The sequence below is a fragment of the Lissotriton helveticus genome, chromosome 9 (assembly GCF_964261635.1).
Source record: "Lissotriton helveticus chromosome 9, aLisHel1.1, whole genome shotgun sequence".
Taxonomy (NCBI): domain Eukaryota; kingdom Metazoa; phylum Chordata; class Amphibia; order Caudata; family Salamandridae; genus Lissotriton; species Lissotriton helveticus.
The window spans coordinates 611,898,531-611,916,638 of NC_136070.1; the positions used below are offsets into that span (position 1 = coordinate 611,898,531).

Sequence of the window (18,108 nt, forward strand, 5' to 3'; positions counted from 1 at the left end):
AGTACGTTAGCTATACACAGGCATCAGGGCACACGCCGCGATACAAATCACAACACTGAAACACACTTGGGAGCGGGACACGGATAGGATAATGAAAGAGAAAGAATGGTGCATGGTGCTGGAGCATCCCCGAAGGGTATCACGCAACGCTAGGTTCAGATTCATACAAGTCATGGTCTTGCACAGAGCATACCTCACCCCTAAACAACTACACTTAATGTTCCCAGATGTCCCCCATAATTGCCCATGCTGTGGAAAGGATGAAGCTGCGTTCCTCCATATGATTTGGACTTGCATTAGACTTCGCGAGTACTGGTCGGGGGTGTGCCGGGTGCCACATACGGTCACGGACCTGCCGGTGCCGGTAGAAGCACTGCCCTGTCTTCTGGGGCTGCGCAGACGACCTAAACCACAGAAAGCCAGCTGAAATTATTGGACCTAGCTATCCTACTGGCAATACAGGCGATAACAATGAGATGGAAATCCCCTAGGCCACCGGGACCACACTTATGGCAAACAGAGGTACTGAAATGGGGCAGGGCGGAGGGGGCAGCCCTCAGGAAGGAGGAAATGCGGGGCAACAGAAAGCACCCCATGTCCCAAGACTGGGAGGCAATGCTCATAGCGCTTGAAGATATAGACCTGGCCCCGGCACCGGGACCTGGCTCTCAGAGTTAAGAGGCAGGAGTTAGGAACCGTATAGATGGGAATCGATGGCCCCTGCAGGTCGTATGATACGCCAGGATACAACGCTTATGCTGTTATGTGAAAGCCAGCACAGACCGAGCTTAAATGACGAGAATTGCACGGATAGGTAAGGGATGGTATAGAGGGGGTGGAAGGGAGGGGGGAGGGAAGATGAGTTAGCCATTTGTTTGATCCCACGAAATTATAGAGTGCAAATACAGTCATGTGAATGAGATGTGCTGCACATCGTAATTGGACCAACTGTATTATCAATAGTTCCCCGTTCAGGACTAAATATGACAAAGTGGGTGGTTATGCTTGGGAGAAAAATGAAAAATACCAGCTGATGTAATGCAGAAGTTTATTGCAATGTCGTATTTCTGATGATACAGCTGTGAATAAAGAGTTTTAAAAAAAAAAAAGTATGCACAATTCCGGCCATTTTGGGACATAACATTCAAAACTATGTTCAATATAGGTACCAAGATATCTATGGCTGGTGCCTCCTAAAGTCCGTCAGGACCCTTTATGTAAGTCAAAGATGGTCTAAAGGTAACCATAGTTTTCTCAGCATGTGCACACTCCAGAAATTTTGTCTCCAACCTTTTCTGTAGTGACAGCTACTTCTAATCAGTGAAAATCATTGCGATCTACTGAAGACTAAACAACTCACGTATTGTTACCAGACACCCCCACGCCCAGCTTCACTGACTTTGAGCCTAATTCCCATAGAGCCAGATACTATGGCTTGTAGAAAATGCTTTGACTAAGGACACTATGACAGGGCTCCCATGTGTGTTAGTGAAAGTGCAGTGTTTGGGGATGTATGAAAATCTGTGCATATGAATGGGATATATTTGTATGGGTGACTGAGAGCCTGTGTCATATGTACTTTGTGCCCCTAAAGATAGATGATCTCATAGGGATCGAACTCCTGGGCTTTTCGCTACAGGAGGCCAAAGGTAGGGTACACACAGGAATGGTATGGTATAGACCCCCAGGACAAGACACCCAATATCAAGCACTTCTGGACACCATTACCAACCTGACCCTAACTCACTCCAGAATGATTTTACTGGGAGACTTCAACTTATGGGATAACCGGAGTTTAGGCAGTCACCTGAAAAATTTAAGGCACACATGTGCGAATCTTAATTTACAACAATTGATACAACAACCTACTCATCCAGGGGGGCATGTTCTAGACCTTTTCTTAGCTAATCAGACCGAGGCTGAAGTGATAAATATACTGTCGCAAAGTTGGACTGATCACTATTTTATCCATTTTAACATCAAGTTACCTAGATTAGAGGACAATAATAATCGCTCTGTGACATATCGGAAAGGAAGAGAGTGGGCTAAATTAAGAAAAAACAGGACCCATCCGATCTTTCCAAACCTAAATCTCTTTGCCTCCTCCATCACCGTAGAGGAAAACTATCAAATATATTGTAACCACGTAGCTGACACTCTGGACTTGCTAATCCCGGTAAAAAGACTGAAAAATAGGAAGAAAACCTCAGCCCCCTGGTACAACAAAGGATTGAAACTACTACGAGTGTCCTGCAAGAAAGCTGAGAGGAAATGGAGAAAGAATTACTTAGAGCTAGACAAGAAAGAACTGATATTAGCACAGGCTAAATACAAGGAGTCTATTCTAAAGTCCAAGACAGACTTTTATGCTAACTCAATTTTACAAGCACCCACTAGCACTAAAGCTCTTTTTAATATCTTCAGGGACCTCTCTAGCCAGACCTGTACAAGCAATAAGGTGGCTGCATCGCAGAAACTCTGTGATGAGATTGCCCTTCACTTTTAAGATAAAATTGCCAAAATTGTTGGAGATTTCCATCCTAACAATATTGGTGACTAGGATAATCTTGTCCAGAAGCTGGATGTGGAGCCTCGGATGAACACCTCCTTGGAAACTTTTCATGCCCTCACTAATGACTCTTTTAACAACCTGGCTCGCAGTGTGTCTTCGGGCTCTCCTTTTGACCCCCTTCCACACAGAATCTGGAAAACATTTGGTCAAGAAACTTTCCCCTGGCTGCGACAGATTTGCAGCCAATCCTTGGAAGAAGGAATAGTTCCGGAGGTGTGGAAGCAGGCAGTAGTGACACCCCTGCTTGAGAAGCCCTCATTGGAGCCTACGATCCCAGCAAATTTCAGACCTATCTCCCTTCTGCCAAATCAGATTAAAATCTTGGAAAAAGCAGTAAGCAAGACCCTATCATGCTATCTGGAGGATAACCATTTGCTGGATAGGGACCAATTTGGGTTTCGCCCAGGTCACGGCACCGAGACTGCTCTGTCAACCATGTTGGACAACTTACGAATGCGAGCCGACAATGGGAATGCTACCGTCCTAGTGCTACTCGATATGTCAGCCGCATTCGACACGGTGAGCCATACGGTACTGGTGGAGAGACTAGAGAAGATAGGGCTGAAAGGACGGGCCCTACAGTGGTTACAGTCTTATCTATCAGGAAGACAACAGGTGGTGACTATGGCACAGTTCACTTCCAGCAAATCTCCAGTACACCATGGGGTACCACAGGGCTCTGCGATCAGCCCTATTCTTTTTAATATCTACCTACGGCCCCTGCTCCCCATTATTAAATCCTTTGGAATCGACCTGGTCAGCTACGCTGACGATACCAAACTGGTGTTTTCCCTGGAAGGGAATCAAGCAGTATCCATGGATACGTTCCAGGAGTGTATGCGTCAAGACTGCTGGCTGGCTCAGGAAAAATTCTCTACAATTTAATGGGGGGAAAACAGAGGTGGTATACTGCTCCACTGCTAGAATGTCCCAGCAGATACCGCTGGAGTTTAGGCTCACTCTGAGGAGGAACCTCTGATTCCAGTCAATACGGTGCGCAATTTGGGGGTTTTGGTAGACGGTAATCTCCAAATGGAGTCGCAGGCAAACAAAACCGTTAGCGTGTGCTTCTCTTTGATGCGCATGCTATGGCAGATTCTCCAGCTACTGCCAAAGGATTCGCGCTCCCTTGTTGTGAGGAATATAGTGCTGAGTAGGCTGGACTATTGCAACTCCCTGTCCTTGGGAGCACCACAATACATCTTTATGGGGTTGCAGAGAGTCCAGTTCATTGCAGCAAAGTTGGTGCTAAACAGGCAACGCAGGTCCTCTACCACTCTAGCCTTAAGAGATCTCCATTTGCTGCCTATTAAGGTAAGGGTCTGCTTTAAATCGCTCTGCATAGTAAACAGAGCAGTACATGACTTGGGCCCAGCCCCATGGCAGGAGAAGTTCACCTGGTACAATCCCAAGAGGCAGCTCAGCTCCTCCAGCTCAAATCTGATGACGACTGCCAGATTTAGGCGCTCTAGGATGGGGGGGGGGGGTGAGGGCTTTTAGTGTGGCCACTGCACATCTATGGAACGAGCCCCCCGAGAGCATTAGACAAGTCAATTCCCTGACCGAGTTCAGAAAGAGTCTGAAAACCTGGCTCTTTCCTAAGGACTGATCCCTGACTCCCTTGTTACTCCGGTCTGCTCATATGATGGTCACACGCAAGTCTAAGCGCCAGGATACCCGTAGGGTGGCAGTCTGTGCTATATAAGAATCTATTACAATTAAAATTTACCTTTCACCATATGGGTTCTCTACATGATTTCTCTCATTTTTTTTTAAAAGGCTGTATTTTTTAGTTATACTATTGGCACATCATCTACTGGCCACTGGGAGTAAGGAGCCTGCTGTTTGTAAATGGTAGAACGGTAAAATGCAGGGTTAACTTAATCCTTAAGGTAACTTTTCATTTTAATTTTCTTCCATTTAAAAGCATTCAGAAACATCATTTTGTTTGCAGCTCCAATACTGAGTTGAGAAGGACTTTTAAGAGTTAAATACCTAAGTGCTTCAGTTGTTCACTTTTGTGACCCAGCCTGGGTCATATTCTGACTGAGCACTGCTCATTTTCCTGCTGTGCTATCTGCAGCCTGATGATAATAATTTGAAATAAACACAGCCTTCCCTTAAAATTTAAAAGGAAAATATGACCTTGTGCCCATTTAAAAATTAACTCAAGGTTGCGAGCTACTCTGAAGGTGTCTGGGAGCTATGGGAGCTCGTGATCAACTGGTAGGAGACACTGCTCCAGACAATTCTTCACCATTCTTTCCATTACAATATCAATGCCAGACCACCAATATTGAGGCTTAAGCTTATTCTTAATTACACCAAGATGTCCTTCATGATTAATCTGTAGAACTTTTTTCCAGGAAACTCAAAGGTCGTAACTCATGCTCAACTCTCACTTGAAATGTGTCTTCTTCCCAGGAGATGTCATGTCTGATTTCTCAAGTGTTTAGCTTCTCTAACTGCATTCTTCTTAGGGGGACAACCTTCCAACATGTATTCCTGTACTTTATTTAACACTGAATACAATTTGTATCCTTGGATATAGCCACACACTCCAACTTGTCCACAACTACAACTGTGTTCTCATTCCACACATTATCATTAAGGTGTGACTACGTCCATAACGGAGCCCTGCTCAAGAAATCAGCGACTTTGTTTTTCACACCTGGCAAATGCTCTACGCTGTAATTATAATTTAACAACTATAATGACAACAGTGCTAACCTGGGTGTAATCTTGTCCATGCCAGCAATGGTAACAATTTTGGTTCATGGTTTATGGTCTGTGTGAATGACAAAATGAGACATCCATACAAACTGTCTCAACTTGCTGATAACCCAACCATATGCTAGCATCTCTCTTTCAATGGTGGAGAACGTTTCTTCTGCAGAGGTAAGTAAGAGAGATGCAAATGATATGGCAAATTCACCCCTATCCTTTTATGTGACAGCACCACACCAAGACCCCTCCCACTAGTAGAGAAGATGGTTTTATCATTAGGCTCAAATCCCTGCAAAGGAATGGTATTGCAAATATAATTTGTGATACCTTCGAAATAGGTTTGATTTATAGTTGCTCACACAAATGGTTTACACTTTTTTCAACAATTCCATCATTTGAACCTTTTTTTGTGCAAAATCTTTAACAAATGTAGAATAAAATTCAGCAAATCCCAAGACTTCACCATCCTTAGAGGTGGGTGATGGGGGATTGCGAAGGGAAACAGCGGGAACACCAGGGTCTCAACCACGTGTGTTCTGACTACGTAAGCTAAACCACGCTTGCCTTAACCACCCACCACCCATATGCTTTAACCACGCATATGCGTGGTTAAGGCAATGCGCGGTCTAGCTGCTCGCTGCTGGGGACGGAAGCAGGAAGACCTCACAGGAAGAGATCCGCAGTGAGGTAAGTGGGGCTGGGCTGTAGTTTTCTGGCCTGGGGGTTGGGGTAGGTTTCTGGGTTGGGGTGGGGGTGGGCGCTAGTTTTCTGGCTTGGGGGTACAGGGTAGGTCAGGGGCAGTTTTCTGGGCTGGGAGTGTAGTGTATATTCCCAATAGGCTCTGCGCATTGGAATAATATAAACAGCAGTTTAGACGTAGGACTGAGGTCATCTAGGTCTCTACTGACTATATTAGACTTAATTAGTTTTGCCAGCTAGCTCAGAGGTCACTAGAAACGTTCTTGAATGTTCAGGAAAGAGTTAACTCTCCTGATTTAGACAAGAAGGGACTAGCTTCTGAGAACCGCATAAACATGACAACTTTGCTCCCTCAGAATAAAGAGTATATCTCTAGAGTCGTGTGAAAACAATAGACAGTTATTTCACTCAGTCAATCGTGCATACTTAGTTTCACCAGAGTGCAGAGAAATAGAGAGACGGGCGTTCTCAATAAAAGGTGTTATTTATTGAGCAGTCTTCTTTCTCATGCAAGAGAAATGAATTGCCACAGTTGCAATACTTATCATAAAGTAAAGTGCGTACAGTAAAAGGAGTATTATGAAATAATACTGTAAAAGCATTGATATGGTTTCTTAGCCATATGATACTTTAAAATGGATAAAATATATACATACATAAAAACATTGACTAACATACTCAACTGGTGCTTCTAAGATACGCCTACCCCAGTGTACCTGACCTAAGCCTAATACGTTTGAAGGAGTAAGTAAGTTGCAGTTTAAGTTAAGTTGGTTTTTTGCCAAGAATCTGAATCAAGAAATCTCTTAAGGGTTCAGTCAGCTCCGTACCTTGGTTCTAGAATGTAGGAGGTCTTGTATCTCTCTCTCAGGACTCGATCTCCCAGCAACCCGCAAGGTTGACTGGAAACAACGGAGCGGGATTTCTCGGCAAGAGAAAAGACAGCGGCTTTCTCAGTGCGTCAAGGGAGGGTCGGCTTCCTTCGGCTCTCACATCAGCTGGGCGTCGGGCAAGTAGATAGCCGCTCTGCTCCAAACCACCGTGTGTTTGCTTAAGGCAACGTTGGTATATTTATACCTGAAAGGTGCCGGGTTTGACGTAAGGTTGGACATAAGATGTCAATAAGAACTAACAGTTCTTTCTGGACTCCAGGAGTTCTTGTGCAAATCAAAACAAAAGCAGTGGGAATTTCCGGGCTGCTGGAGGCTTGGTTTGTTTAAAGAACGCGTTGTACTTTCTAGGAGTCTAGGGGAGTAGCCTTGCCGTATTTGGACTGCATGGGCTATTACTAAATATGGATATGATTCTTATGCCTTTATAAGGATACTATTTATTATAACCATATAAGGACATAAATCGGGAATATCGAATTAGGGTCCTAGATAGAAACACAACAGGAGTGGGTTGGGGTCGTTTTCTGGGCTGGCGGTCGGGTTCGTTTTCTGGGCTGGGGTGGGTCAGGATAGTTTTATGGGCTGAGGTGGGTCAGGGTAGGTTTCAGGGCTGGGGGTTGGGGTCACTTTCCTGGGCTGGGGTGGGTCGGGAAGTTTTCTGGGCTGGGGGTGGGTTGGTGTCGTTTTCTGGGTTGGGGGTCTGGGTAGTTTTCAGGGCTGAGGGCTTGGAGGTAGTTTTCAAGGCTAGATGTGGTTTGGGCTAGTTTTCAGGGCTGGGGGGTCGGGGTAGTTTTCAGGGCTGATGGGTCAGGTTAGTTTTCTGAGCTGGGGTGAATCAGGGGTCATATCTGTGCTGGGGGGTCAGAGTTGTTTTCGGGGCTGGGGGGGTCGAGGGTCGTTTTCAGGGCTGGGAGTGGGTCGGGTGTAGTTTTCTGGGCTGGGGAGTGGTCGGGCAGTGTTCATTGCTGGGGGGCCGGGGTAGTTTTCTGGGCTGGGGGGTTCAGGCCTAGTTTTCAGGGCTGGGGGGGGGGGTTGGAAGTGGTTTTCAAGGCTGGGTGAGGTTTGGGCTAGTTTTGGGGGCTGGGGGGTCGAGGTAGTTTTGAGGGCTGGGGAAGTCAGGAGTAGTTTTCAAAGCAGGGGATTGAGTAGTTTTCAGGGCTGTGGTTTGGGGGAAGTTTTCAGGGCTGGGAGGGGATCAAGGTGTTTTCAGAGCTCGGAGTAGTTTTCAGCGCTGGGGAGGGTCGGTAGTTTTCTAAATTAGGGGTTAGGCTAGAAGGCCTCAGGGGGAGTGGAATGGGTAGTCAGGGTCGTTTTTTGGGCTTAGAGGAGGGAAGGGTAGTTTTTAGGGCTGGGTCAGGTTAAGAGACAGGGTATTAGGCCTAAGGGCAGGGGAATGGGTTGTCATGGTAGTTTTAGGGCTTAGGGGAGGGCGTGGTCGTTTTTTGGGCTGGGGGGTCATGGTAGTTTTTTAAAATAGGGTTTTGCCTAAGGGCAGTAAAAGGGGTTGGTTTTGTTGAAAGGACAGCGCAAGGGATTGGGAATCGGAAGGTGTATTTGGACCTCGGACGGGGAGGGGGGCAGGGGGAATTTGTAGCTCAGGGCGGGGGAGGGTGGTTGCGACCTTTGCCATTAATGCCTTTATCACGAAATTACGTGGTAAATGCATGCGTGTTAAAGGAATGTGTGGCTACGGCGCATTCGTGGTGGAGGCATGTGTGGTTTATCCAGTCGTGCCTCTACATACAATTGATTGTGAATGGCGTCCAGTAGGTCTTTCTTTGGAAAAAAGCCCTTTCAACTGATTTTATTACCTACATTTAGTGCAAATTTGCATTTCTTAAATTCTATAGTAAGACCCTTGTTGCTAAGTATGTGTAAGACCTTCGGAGTTTAGCATCATGCTCTTTTCTATTCCTTCCCATAGCCAATATATTGTTATGAAAAAACCTCACCCTGCTGTGTTTGAACAGTTAATAGATCAACCGTTAGAACATAGCTGCAGAAGCAAGTCCAAACGATATGCAATTAAATCGGAAGCAACCATAGAGTGTAGTGAATGCAGTGCTATATTTACTATCAGGGTATACAGGAATTTGGTGATATGCTGCAGTTAAGCCCAATGAGGTAAACCACTTAGTTCCGCTCGTCATGGTAAGCAGCTCACAAATTCTTGGCCGGGAAAATTTGTCAGCTAGAATATTCAAATTTAAATCACGGTGGTCAAAGCATAATCTGACCTTTCTATTGGCCTTGCCCACAACCAGGAGGCTAACCATTTACTTGCATCAATTCTTTAAAAGAACACCTAAAGCCATCAATAATCCAATTCCTGTTTTGCTTCATCCCGGATGCTTAAAAGAAATGTTCCTTATTTTATGTGTAAAGGGTGTTTTAAATGTCTTTCAAAAGTATCCAGTACTGAAAAGACTGTAATAGTCCCACCGCTGCCTCAAAAGACATTGGGAAATAGCGTACATAAAGACTGTAAAAAGGTAGGTGTTGATTTAGAAACTTAAACTTGCTCAGGGCTCTTTGGGTTTAAGGTGATGCCTATATTCTCCTGATCTATCCAACGTAGCACAAATTTACCTTTCTCTGAAACATATAACTTACCATCTGCTTCCCTTCATTTGAATTCAAAATACAGGTTTCAATAGCCAACCATCGGAATGGAGTCTCCTGTAAAATGTACCGAATATATGTCAGGTGGTAATAGGTTATCATCTAAAACATTTTGAAATGTTTAGACCCAGACCGAATGATTGATTAAAGTATAAATCGAACTAGATTCAGCCACAATATCCAGAGAAACTCCACTTAAAATAACGGAACAGGTAGGTTTCTTTTCTAAATCCTAATGTAACCAAAGAACATTATATTCGATACTCAAAAAACACCAAACATCTTCATCATCCTGCTGTGCCTTTTTGACAATAGCAATAGCTTCCTTGAGGGTGGCTTCTCCATTAGCCCTAAATATTTCCTGAATGTTAGAATCATTAGTGTGCATGACAATTTGATCTTGTACGAGATCATCATGCAAAGCTCCAAACTTGCACATTATGGCTACCTTTTAAGATCTGCACAAAATTTTCAATCGATTCTTCAGTGCTTTGATTTCTTTAGAAAAAAAGCCATCTGTCAACAGAAATGCAAATTGAAGGTGTAAAATAGTTGTCTAGATCCTCCTATGCATGTGCAAAGACACCTGTCTCATCAACAGATTTAGTTTTTTTCTCCATTTGCTCATATAACCCTAATCCTTCCAGACCTAATGTGTACAACAAACTTTTCTTCTTCCGAGGGAAAAATTCTTCTTTAACATCCTCTTGGATGGTTGAGATGTAATTTAGAAAATATGTCCACCATGATGGCCGCTTCATTACAGGCGCACCTGGTGCAGGCAGAAATGGCTGAGGAGGGTGTAACGAGAAAGTTTGTGCCCACATTAGGCATAATTATGTAGAAATTGACGTGAAATCGTAGATGAGTACAGCCAGGCGACAGACAGTATTTTAAACGAGGAACAACCAACAAAAGAAAATTGAGTCAGAAGGTTGCAATCAATAACTCACCACGGTGGAAAACACTGTAAATTTGGCATAGACTTTGCTGCAACAGAGCAATGATTTTACAGGATTGCAGTGTGATGTAATGACGTCAGCAGCTGAAACAGCAGTAGCCATGCAAGCTTCTTGGTGCTGGAGCTTGGGTGCGTGGAAACTTTGCCATTCAAGAGAAAAAAGAAAGCAGCAAGTCAAGTACCTGTGCTAGCCACAATTCCACAGTCCACAGTATGCACTTTAAATAGTATGGTCAGTGTAGACCTCGTACAAATTAAATCAGAAATTCAGTAGGTGAGTTCTATGTGTTCTTATGGCTCGGGGACACGCAGTGAGTCGTAAGCAGGGTCATTTGTCACCACGTTGTAAGAAAGAATTTATTGTTATAACAAAACAAAACGGCCAGCTTCATAAAGTCGCCAACCGTCGGCGCTGCTCTTCTTCCTTCCTCGCTCCAAGTGCCACGGCATTCCATGACCAGTCATTGGAAAGTCTGGTCTATATCGAAGGCAGCAGAGAGATCTAACAGAACCAGGACTGCTTTGCCCCCCCGCCCCACATCTAAGGTGAGTTATATCTCCTCAGGGACTTCCAGAAGGGCAGTTTTGGTGCTAAATTTGGGTCTGAACCCTGACTGACAGGAATAGCTTGTTGGACTTTTTGTAGCTAGAAAGCTGACGATTCACAAACTAAATAAATAAAAGTCTTTTCTTTTCTGAGTCTACCACAAACCCAAGGAACTCTATCTATTCTACAGGAATCAGATGCGACTTCTCCACGTTTATGCTAAAACCGTCAACCAAATTAAATCTATGACCGCCTGTACATTCCTCAACAAAAGACTATCCTCCTGGCCCAAAAATTCCATGTAGTCGAAGTATATCATCAGCTGCCTGGGACCTGACAGTTGCGGCCACTGGTTTTTAGAAGCTTGATGAAATACCAAGGAGCAGACCAGATCAAATGGTAGCGACTTGAACCTGTACGCCTGCACTTGCCAAAGCAACTGCAAATATTTTCTGTGAGTGTGAAATATTGACAGATAAGCATATTTCAAATCCAGATGCATCATACAGTACACTTGAAGAACAATATCTCTGAGAATGATTATTGACTCTATTTTGAAATGGCAATAGCGAACAAACTGTTTGAGTTGGCTGGCTGAAACTTTTTGTTCTTCAGAAACAAAAATGTATTGCTTACAAATCTCTTGAGGATGTAGTGAACAAGGCTGTATTGCCTCCTTCAGGAGTAAATCTAGTGCCGCCATGGAAATCAAATCGATCCCTTCCTGAGAAAACTGGATTGGAGTAGGAAACCTGGTTGACAATAGTGTCAGTGCTTAATTTGAGCCATGGCACTTATTTGTGGGAGCCAGCACTTATTTTCCTTGTCAGATATTTCTTGAGAGCAACAAAGGGAAACACACAAACAGAAAAGTAGAAGCAAAAGAAAGACCGAAAAAAGGTCACCAAGGGAGAAAGCAGGAACTTGGATGAGTGAGATAAAGGGGCAAAGAGTGTCTGGCAGTGAAATAAAGAGACCTGATGTGGATTCAGGACTACGCAGCCTTAGTATTCGGTGCCTTAACTTTTAATTGCGCCGGCTGTGGACTTCTGAGCAGCGCTTTGGGCACCGGCTTGCAATATTTTACAAATTAAGCACCAAGTGTGACAGATACTCATCGACGACAGATAGAGGAATCCACTCAACAGAGTGTGATTATTCCAACAAACCTGGTGCAAACATGGGATTGCCCTCGCCATCCAATATTACCATTGGTGGCTTATCAGCTGATTTTAACTTCTTAGCGCCATTAGTGGCATCATCATCAGCACAAAATGCATCATTGTGATATAAATCATCCCAATATTGATCGTATAAATCATTCAACAACATTTTTGTCTGGGCCAGCTGTTCCAAGATTAAAATCCTGCCGCAAGGACTTTTAAGTTCTTTTCACCTTGCAGAACGAAACTGCGACCATCAACATCATATTCATTCCCTTGAGAATTTTCAATGTCATGCCACTCACCTGGCTCTTGTCTGCAGAGAGGATGCTGGACCTCCTATCTCTCCAAGGGTGGTGTCTAATCAGAGAATTGTAACCATGAATCAACTGCCGCCCAGAAGGGAAGATGGGATGGGACAAAATACGTGCCTTCGAGCACAGCCACCAACTTCTTGGAGTAGACATACGCCTCTTCTCAGTCCTGGAGAGCGTCATTGTGATATGTGGATACTGTAGTGTGCAGTGAGCTGTACCGCAAATATAAGAAGAGAAGTTATTCAACTAATGAGTAGTCATGAAATATTCCCTCCTGGCTTTGACATGTATACTAACAGTCCTTTACATGATGATGAATCAATCAATTGCTGCATAGACTTCCAATAATCGAGTGTTACCCTTGGAGTTGTGGCACTTCTAACAGACGTTATATTGTGTTTTCACATCATTCACTAAGGTACACCTTGTTTGATCACCAATAGGCACAAGGTGTGCAAGAGTAAGCTTTTGGATTCACAGACTAAAGCACAATAAATGGAGGCACATAAGAATGTCACTGGGGGCTAATACCAAGGCCTCTGAATGCGTGCTAAATAATATCCACAATGTCTCAATGTTCAAGAGTTGTCCTGTTTTCTAATTTTCAGCATCATAAAAACAAGCCTTTGGCTGATATGCTTTCCATTAGTGTACTATCCTTAAGGGTGGTACTTAACCATGTTTCCTCCTTTTAGGTGCACCATTACAGGGATGGTGTTCACTGCGTTACTGGATTTGCGGGGGAGAAGATGTCTGCAGCATTGGATATTCGCAGGAGAGCCGTGCTGCTTTGCAGGGATGGAGTTTGCTGCGTTGCTGAATTTGCAGCATGCTTTTAATTATTATTCATAATGTTCCCAAATAAGAAATGAACCCTCACAACTAGTGAATTTATTTAAAATGAATAACATCCTTTAAAGAACTAACCCCACAGTTGTCTGTGTATCAGAATTTTGTTTTGAACGTTTATTATCAGTGTCTCTCTTCTCTTGCTACTTTTGTACTTTTTTCGATAAGCAAAAATTTAAAAAAAAACAATCACATTTTAGCTTACTCATTGATCATTTATGTTAGACCAGATTTTGAACAGACATGTGAACATATAGATATCAAGATTCAAATGGTTAACTTACAGGTTGGAGGTCTAAGGGGGAGATATACAATTTTTTGACGTAATGCACAGCAGCAGCCGCCAATGTTGCGCTGCGTGAAAAGGAGAGCGCCCAATTACCTAAAATAAGGCACTCTCCTCCCCTCTCTCTTGCGCCGGTGCTGAAATTAGCTGGTGTGCGCCACGGAGATACCTTTGCGCCAGGGTGCAAGGGTGTCTCTGTGAGTCTAGCATAGGTTTTGTACTGGAAGGGAATCCTTCCCGTACAAAATACTATGGTTAGACTAACTTTAAGTACTTTTCCTCTTTGTACGTGTGCTGTACAGTGCAGCACACATGCTAAGTTGGAAAAGGAAGGAGAAATGAAAGCATTTGTCTTTCCTTGCGCCTACTTTGAAAGGGCGCAGTTTTCTCGTGCTAACCCCTGTTTACATTGTTTAGTAAATTGGGTGTAGCGTGAGAAACCTTGGGTGATTGCATGGAACGCCTATGCTCCACCCACGGTCCGCCCCCTTATGCGCTGCTTTGCATTACTATCCCATTATTTCCAGCGCTGAACAAGGTTAGCACTAGAAAGTAAATCGGGGAAAAAAGATTTTGCCCCGATTTGCGTCACTTTTGAGACACAAAAACGGTGTAAAATCTTAGTAAACTCCCCTAAGACTTTAACTGCTAAGCCACCAGTGACGCCTTTGCCACCAGTAACTCTTTAATCTTTGGCAGGGGGGGGAGAATCCACCTTTAGCCAGCTTGGAACGAGCCAGAAAACCAAAAGCTTTCAGATGCGGGAGCAATGAAAGCAATGCGTGCTCGATGGAAACAATGCTATGATGTTACAATTCCTCAAGCTGTTTGCCTGCCAAACGCTTCCCTTTAAACCAAGCAACAGTGTCAAATATCGTAAGCGACAAGAAGCTCAAAAGCTTCCCCTAAGGGAAAAAGGCAATTGACCTGCCCAAAGAAAATTAATAATATTGTCTGCATCTCGTTCTTGCCTCAACATGAACTGATTATCATTAACAAACCCAATTTATGCAGGAACAATAAACAAAACGCCAAATTCACTTTAACATCACAGCATCTCCAGTACAAGGCTCGGCAAGTACTTAACTTCAGCAGAAAGAAAAGAGGAATATGGTTATAGGCTGCCTCTAGTCATAGTATTGAGAGTATTTCTTTTTTGTTGGTACTTCCTGCGCAGGGGAGCAGGATCATGGACAATGTTGGTGCTTTAAAATGTAGGTGCTACTTAAAATAAACTGAAGAAAAAGCGACTGCATAATAGACCCTCCTAATTTTTGTTTTATAAAAACTTTTTTTATTATTTCAACAAAATGAAGCAGTCGTTTACATAGGAAATCAGTATAGCACCACACTTCATTATTACACATTTCATCAATTAGCACAAGGTACAGTTTTGCCAGCTTTCATCATTTAAAATCAAACCCCGTCCTGCCACCCACAGCCTCTCATCCTTCATCCGAATCTGAGTCATCATCTTCTCTATCTGACGGTAGATCACAAATACCCCCCCTGTACGCATTCCATGCCCCCCAGATTTTAGTCAATTTTTTAGGGCATCCTCTATTACTAAATACTGTCCTTTCAGCTATAATGGCTTCATCCATGTCCCTCCCCCACGCTGTAAGAGATGGTACCTCCGCCCCACCCCACTTTTGTGCTATGTTCCTCTTGGCAATCATTAATCCAAGCGCAACCCAACTCTGTCCATGTCGTGTGAGATCATTTGGCTCCCATATATTCAACAGGCATCGTCGTGGTTCAGGCTGAGCGACACCCATTCTGAATGTGATATAGTGCGCAGTACTTGTGTCCAGTATGCTGCTATTCTAGGACAGTCCCACATAGTATGAAAAAAGGTTCCTTCTTCTCCGCAGCCACGGAGACAGAAGGGGTGTTCTATTCTTCCCATCTTGTGCAGAGCGCGTCTGGTGTAATATGATCAGTGCAAAATTCGGAGCTGCACAAGCCTAAGGCGTGAGGGTATGCCCACCTCCCTTGGGGACGCCAACACTTCTTGCCATTCTGAGTCATTAATATCACCTATGTCATGAGACCATTTAGCTGTCAGTGGTCCCGTCGGGTCGGGCAGGTTATTAACTAATTTGCGGTATGTAAAAGAGGTGGCCTTCTTTGGCATATAATCAGTTAGCAGCCTATCCTCCATAGGGGATGCCTCCGGGACTTCGGAGCCGGGTGGCAGCGCCGACATCAGGGCATGTCTAACCTGCGTGTATCTAAATAATTCGGAGGGAGCCAATTCGTAGAGTTGTTGTAGACGCTCAAATGACACTATTTCACCTCCTCGCCACATATCACCCACGTTGATATTCCTATATCATCCAATTGACCGAAGCCTTTGCTGTTTCGAAGTCTGCCTAGTCTTTTCGTGTCCCATAGTGGAGTAAGCTGGGTCATTAAACCCCCCCCCCCCCCGCCATCCTAATTTGGCCTTAGCGGTATGCCATAACGTCAGAGTGTGGCACAAAGGACCAAACATTGATGATGCCAGTTTCTTGTCATAGAGTGGAGAAAGCATACCCCTCGTGCCAAGCTGCGTTCTGTCTTCCATTAAATGCCGGATCTGATTGCGGGACATGCAACCATTGGTTAATCACTTTCAGCTGCGCTGCCCAGTAATAGAGTTGAACATCAGGGAGCGCTATTTCCCCATCATACCATCCTCGCACCAATTTGGCTTGTGCGATGCATGCTGGCCTATTACCCCATAGGAGGCTAGAAACCTGTGCCGAGATAGCCTTAAAATAGGTTGGCAGTACTTGGTATGGCGTATTCTCTAAAACATATAAAAAGCGAAAAAGACCATCATTTTAAAAAGCGCTGCCTTTCCTATTAATGTTAGCGGCAATGTCCCCCAGTGACGCACATCTCGTCTGAGACGCTCCAGTGGCGGCTGTAGGTTCCTGTTAAAAAATTCCCCAGAGTCGGCGGTTACGTAGATACCCAAGTACTTAAACGTACTTTCCGCAATCTTAAGCGGGCAACTCTCAGGAAGATGTGGCGGGTGGCCGTGCAGCATATAGAGTATAGATTTAGACCAATTTATGGTATACCCGGAAGCCGTACCATAAACCGTACAAACATTAAGGAGGGTCAGTATGGAGCGCCTCGGTGTGGTCAGATACAACAGGATATCGTCGGCGTAGAGGGACACTCGGTCCTCCCAACTTTCTGTCCATTTGAGGCGTCGTATCATCGGTTCCCATCGTATCCATGCCGCCAAAGGCTCCAACACCAGCGCGAAAAGTAGCGGCAACAGTGGGCAGCCCTGGCGTGTGCCCCTCGCTAAAGAAAAGTCTTCGGAAATGTGACCATTGGCAGTGACATGTGTCATCGGCTTGGTGTATAGGAGCCTAACCCAGGAGCAAAATTTTGGTCCAAACCCCAGGTGCTGTAACACTGCGAATAGAAAGTGCCATTTGACCATATCAAACGCCATGTGTGCGTCCAGTGAGAGCACCACCACCGGCTCCTCCACATAGACCGCGCGAGAAAGTACCCCATGGAGTCTCCTCAGATTAAGGGCCGTGCTTCTGCCTGGCATGAAGCCCGATTGGTCTGGGTGTATGAGTGCTGACAAGTGCTGTGTGAGACGACCTGCGAACAATTTTGCTAGGATTTTGGCATCTGCATTTATCAGGGAGATAGGCCGGTACGAGGTACACCTATCCACAGGCTTCCCAGGTTTTAAAATAGCCACTATTGTGGCCGTGCGTTGGTAGGGTGGGAGTTCGCCCACCTTCAGACTATCGACAAACATATTTAATGAGTGAAGTGTAGCCGATTCTGCAGTTTTTTTTATAAAACTCAACCGGTAAGCCGTTCGGACCTACAGCTTTGCCCGACTGCAGCGCTCCGATGGCCAATTGCAGCTCGTCGACCGTTAGATCACTCTCCACTTCTTTTGCCGCTTCCGGAGTTAGTTTGGGCATGTTGAGGTCTTGTACATAAGTTAGCGCCTCCTCTATGGACATCTCCGAATATGACGAGTAAATGGTTTGAAAGTGTCGCGCCAGTGTGCCTACTATTGTGTGTGGGTCAGTTGTGACCCGCCCCCGTTCTGTGCAGAGCTGCGCAATCCACCTATCACTTTTTTCTCTTCTATCTAGCCACGCCAATAACTTCCCGGCTTTATCGCCGATGTCGTATACTTTGTGTTGCGTTGCCTGTAGCTGTCGTCTGGTCAATGCTGTGAGGTGTTCTTTGTGTCGCTGCTGCTTCAGTGGGAGGTTGTGGGATGTGTCAGGGGTGGGTTCATTAGCGAGTTGGGCTTCTGCAGTGTGCAATTCGGATTCTAGATTCTGCAGTTCTAGCTGCCCCTCCCTTTTATGTGCCGTAATAGAGGCAAAGGCTTGACCCCTGATAACTGTCTTAAACGCCTCCCAGAGGGTGGTCGGTGAGGTAACGGAACCCATATTTTCTTGAAAGTTCTCGTCTGTTCCTTTTTTAGCGCC

At 44.8% G+C, this 18,108-nt stretch overlaps 1 long non-coding RNA gene across 7 annotated transcripts in view; it reads right to left on the reverse strand.

Moving 5' to 3' along the window:
- The window catches only part of LOC144781676 (uncharacterized), an 81,295-nt gene extending 68,582 nt beyond the window's left edge, over positions 1 to 12,713 (reverse strand). For 3 of the 7 annotated variants that reach the window (XR_013601026.1, XR_013601029.1, XR_013601027.1), the window contains exons 1-3: positions 12,490 to 12,687; positions 10,467 to 10,614; positions 9,505 to 9,570 (exon numbers count right to left, since the gene is read on the reverse strand). This is a non-coding gene — a long non-coding RNA (uncharacterized LOC144781676). Of the gene's footprint in view, positions 1 to 9,504; positions 9,571 to 10,466; positions 10,615 to 12,489 lie in introns of all 7 variants that reach the window. The other 4 variants (XR_013601031.1, XR_013601025.1, XR_013601028.1 and 1 more) reach the window with 3 other exon arrangements.
- Positions 12,714 to 18,108: the final 5,395 nt, after the last annotated feature.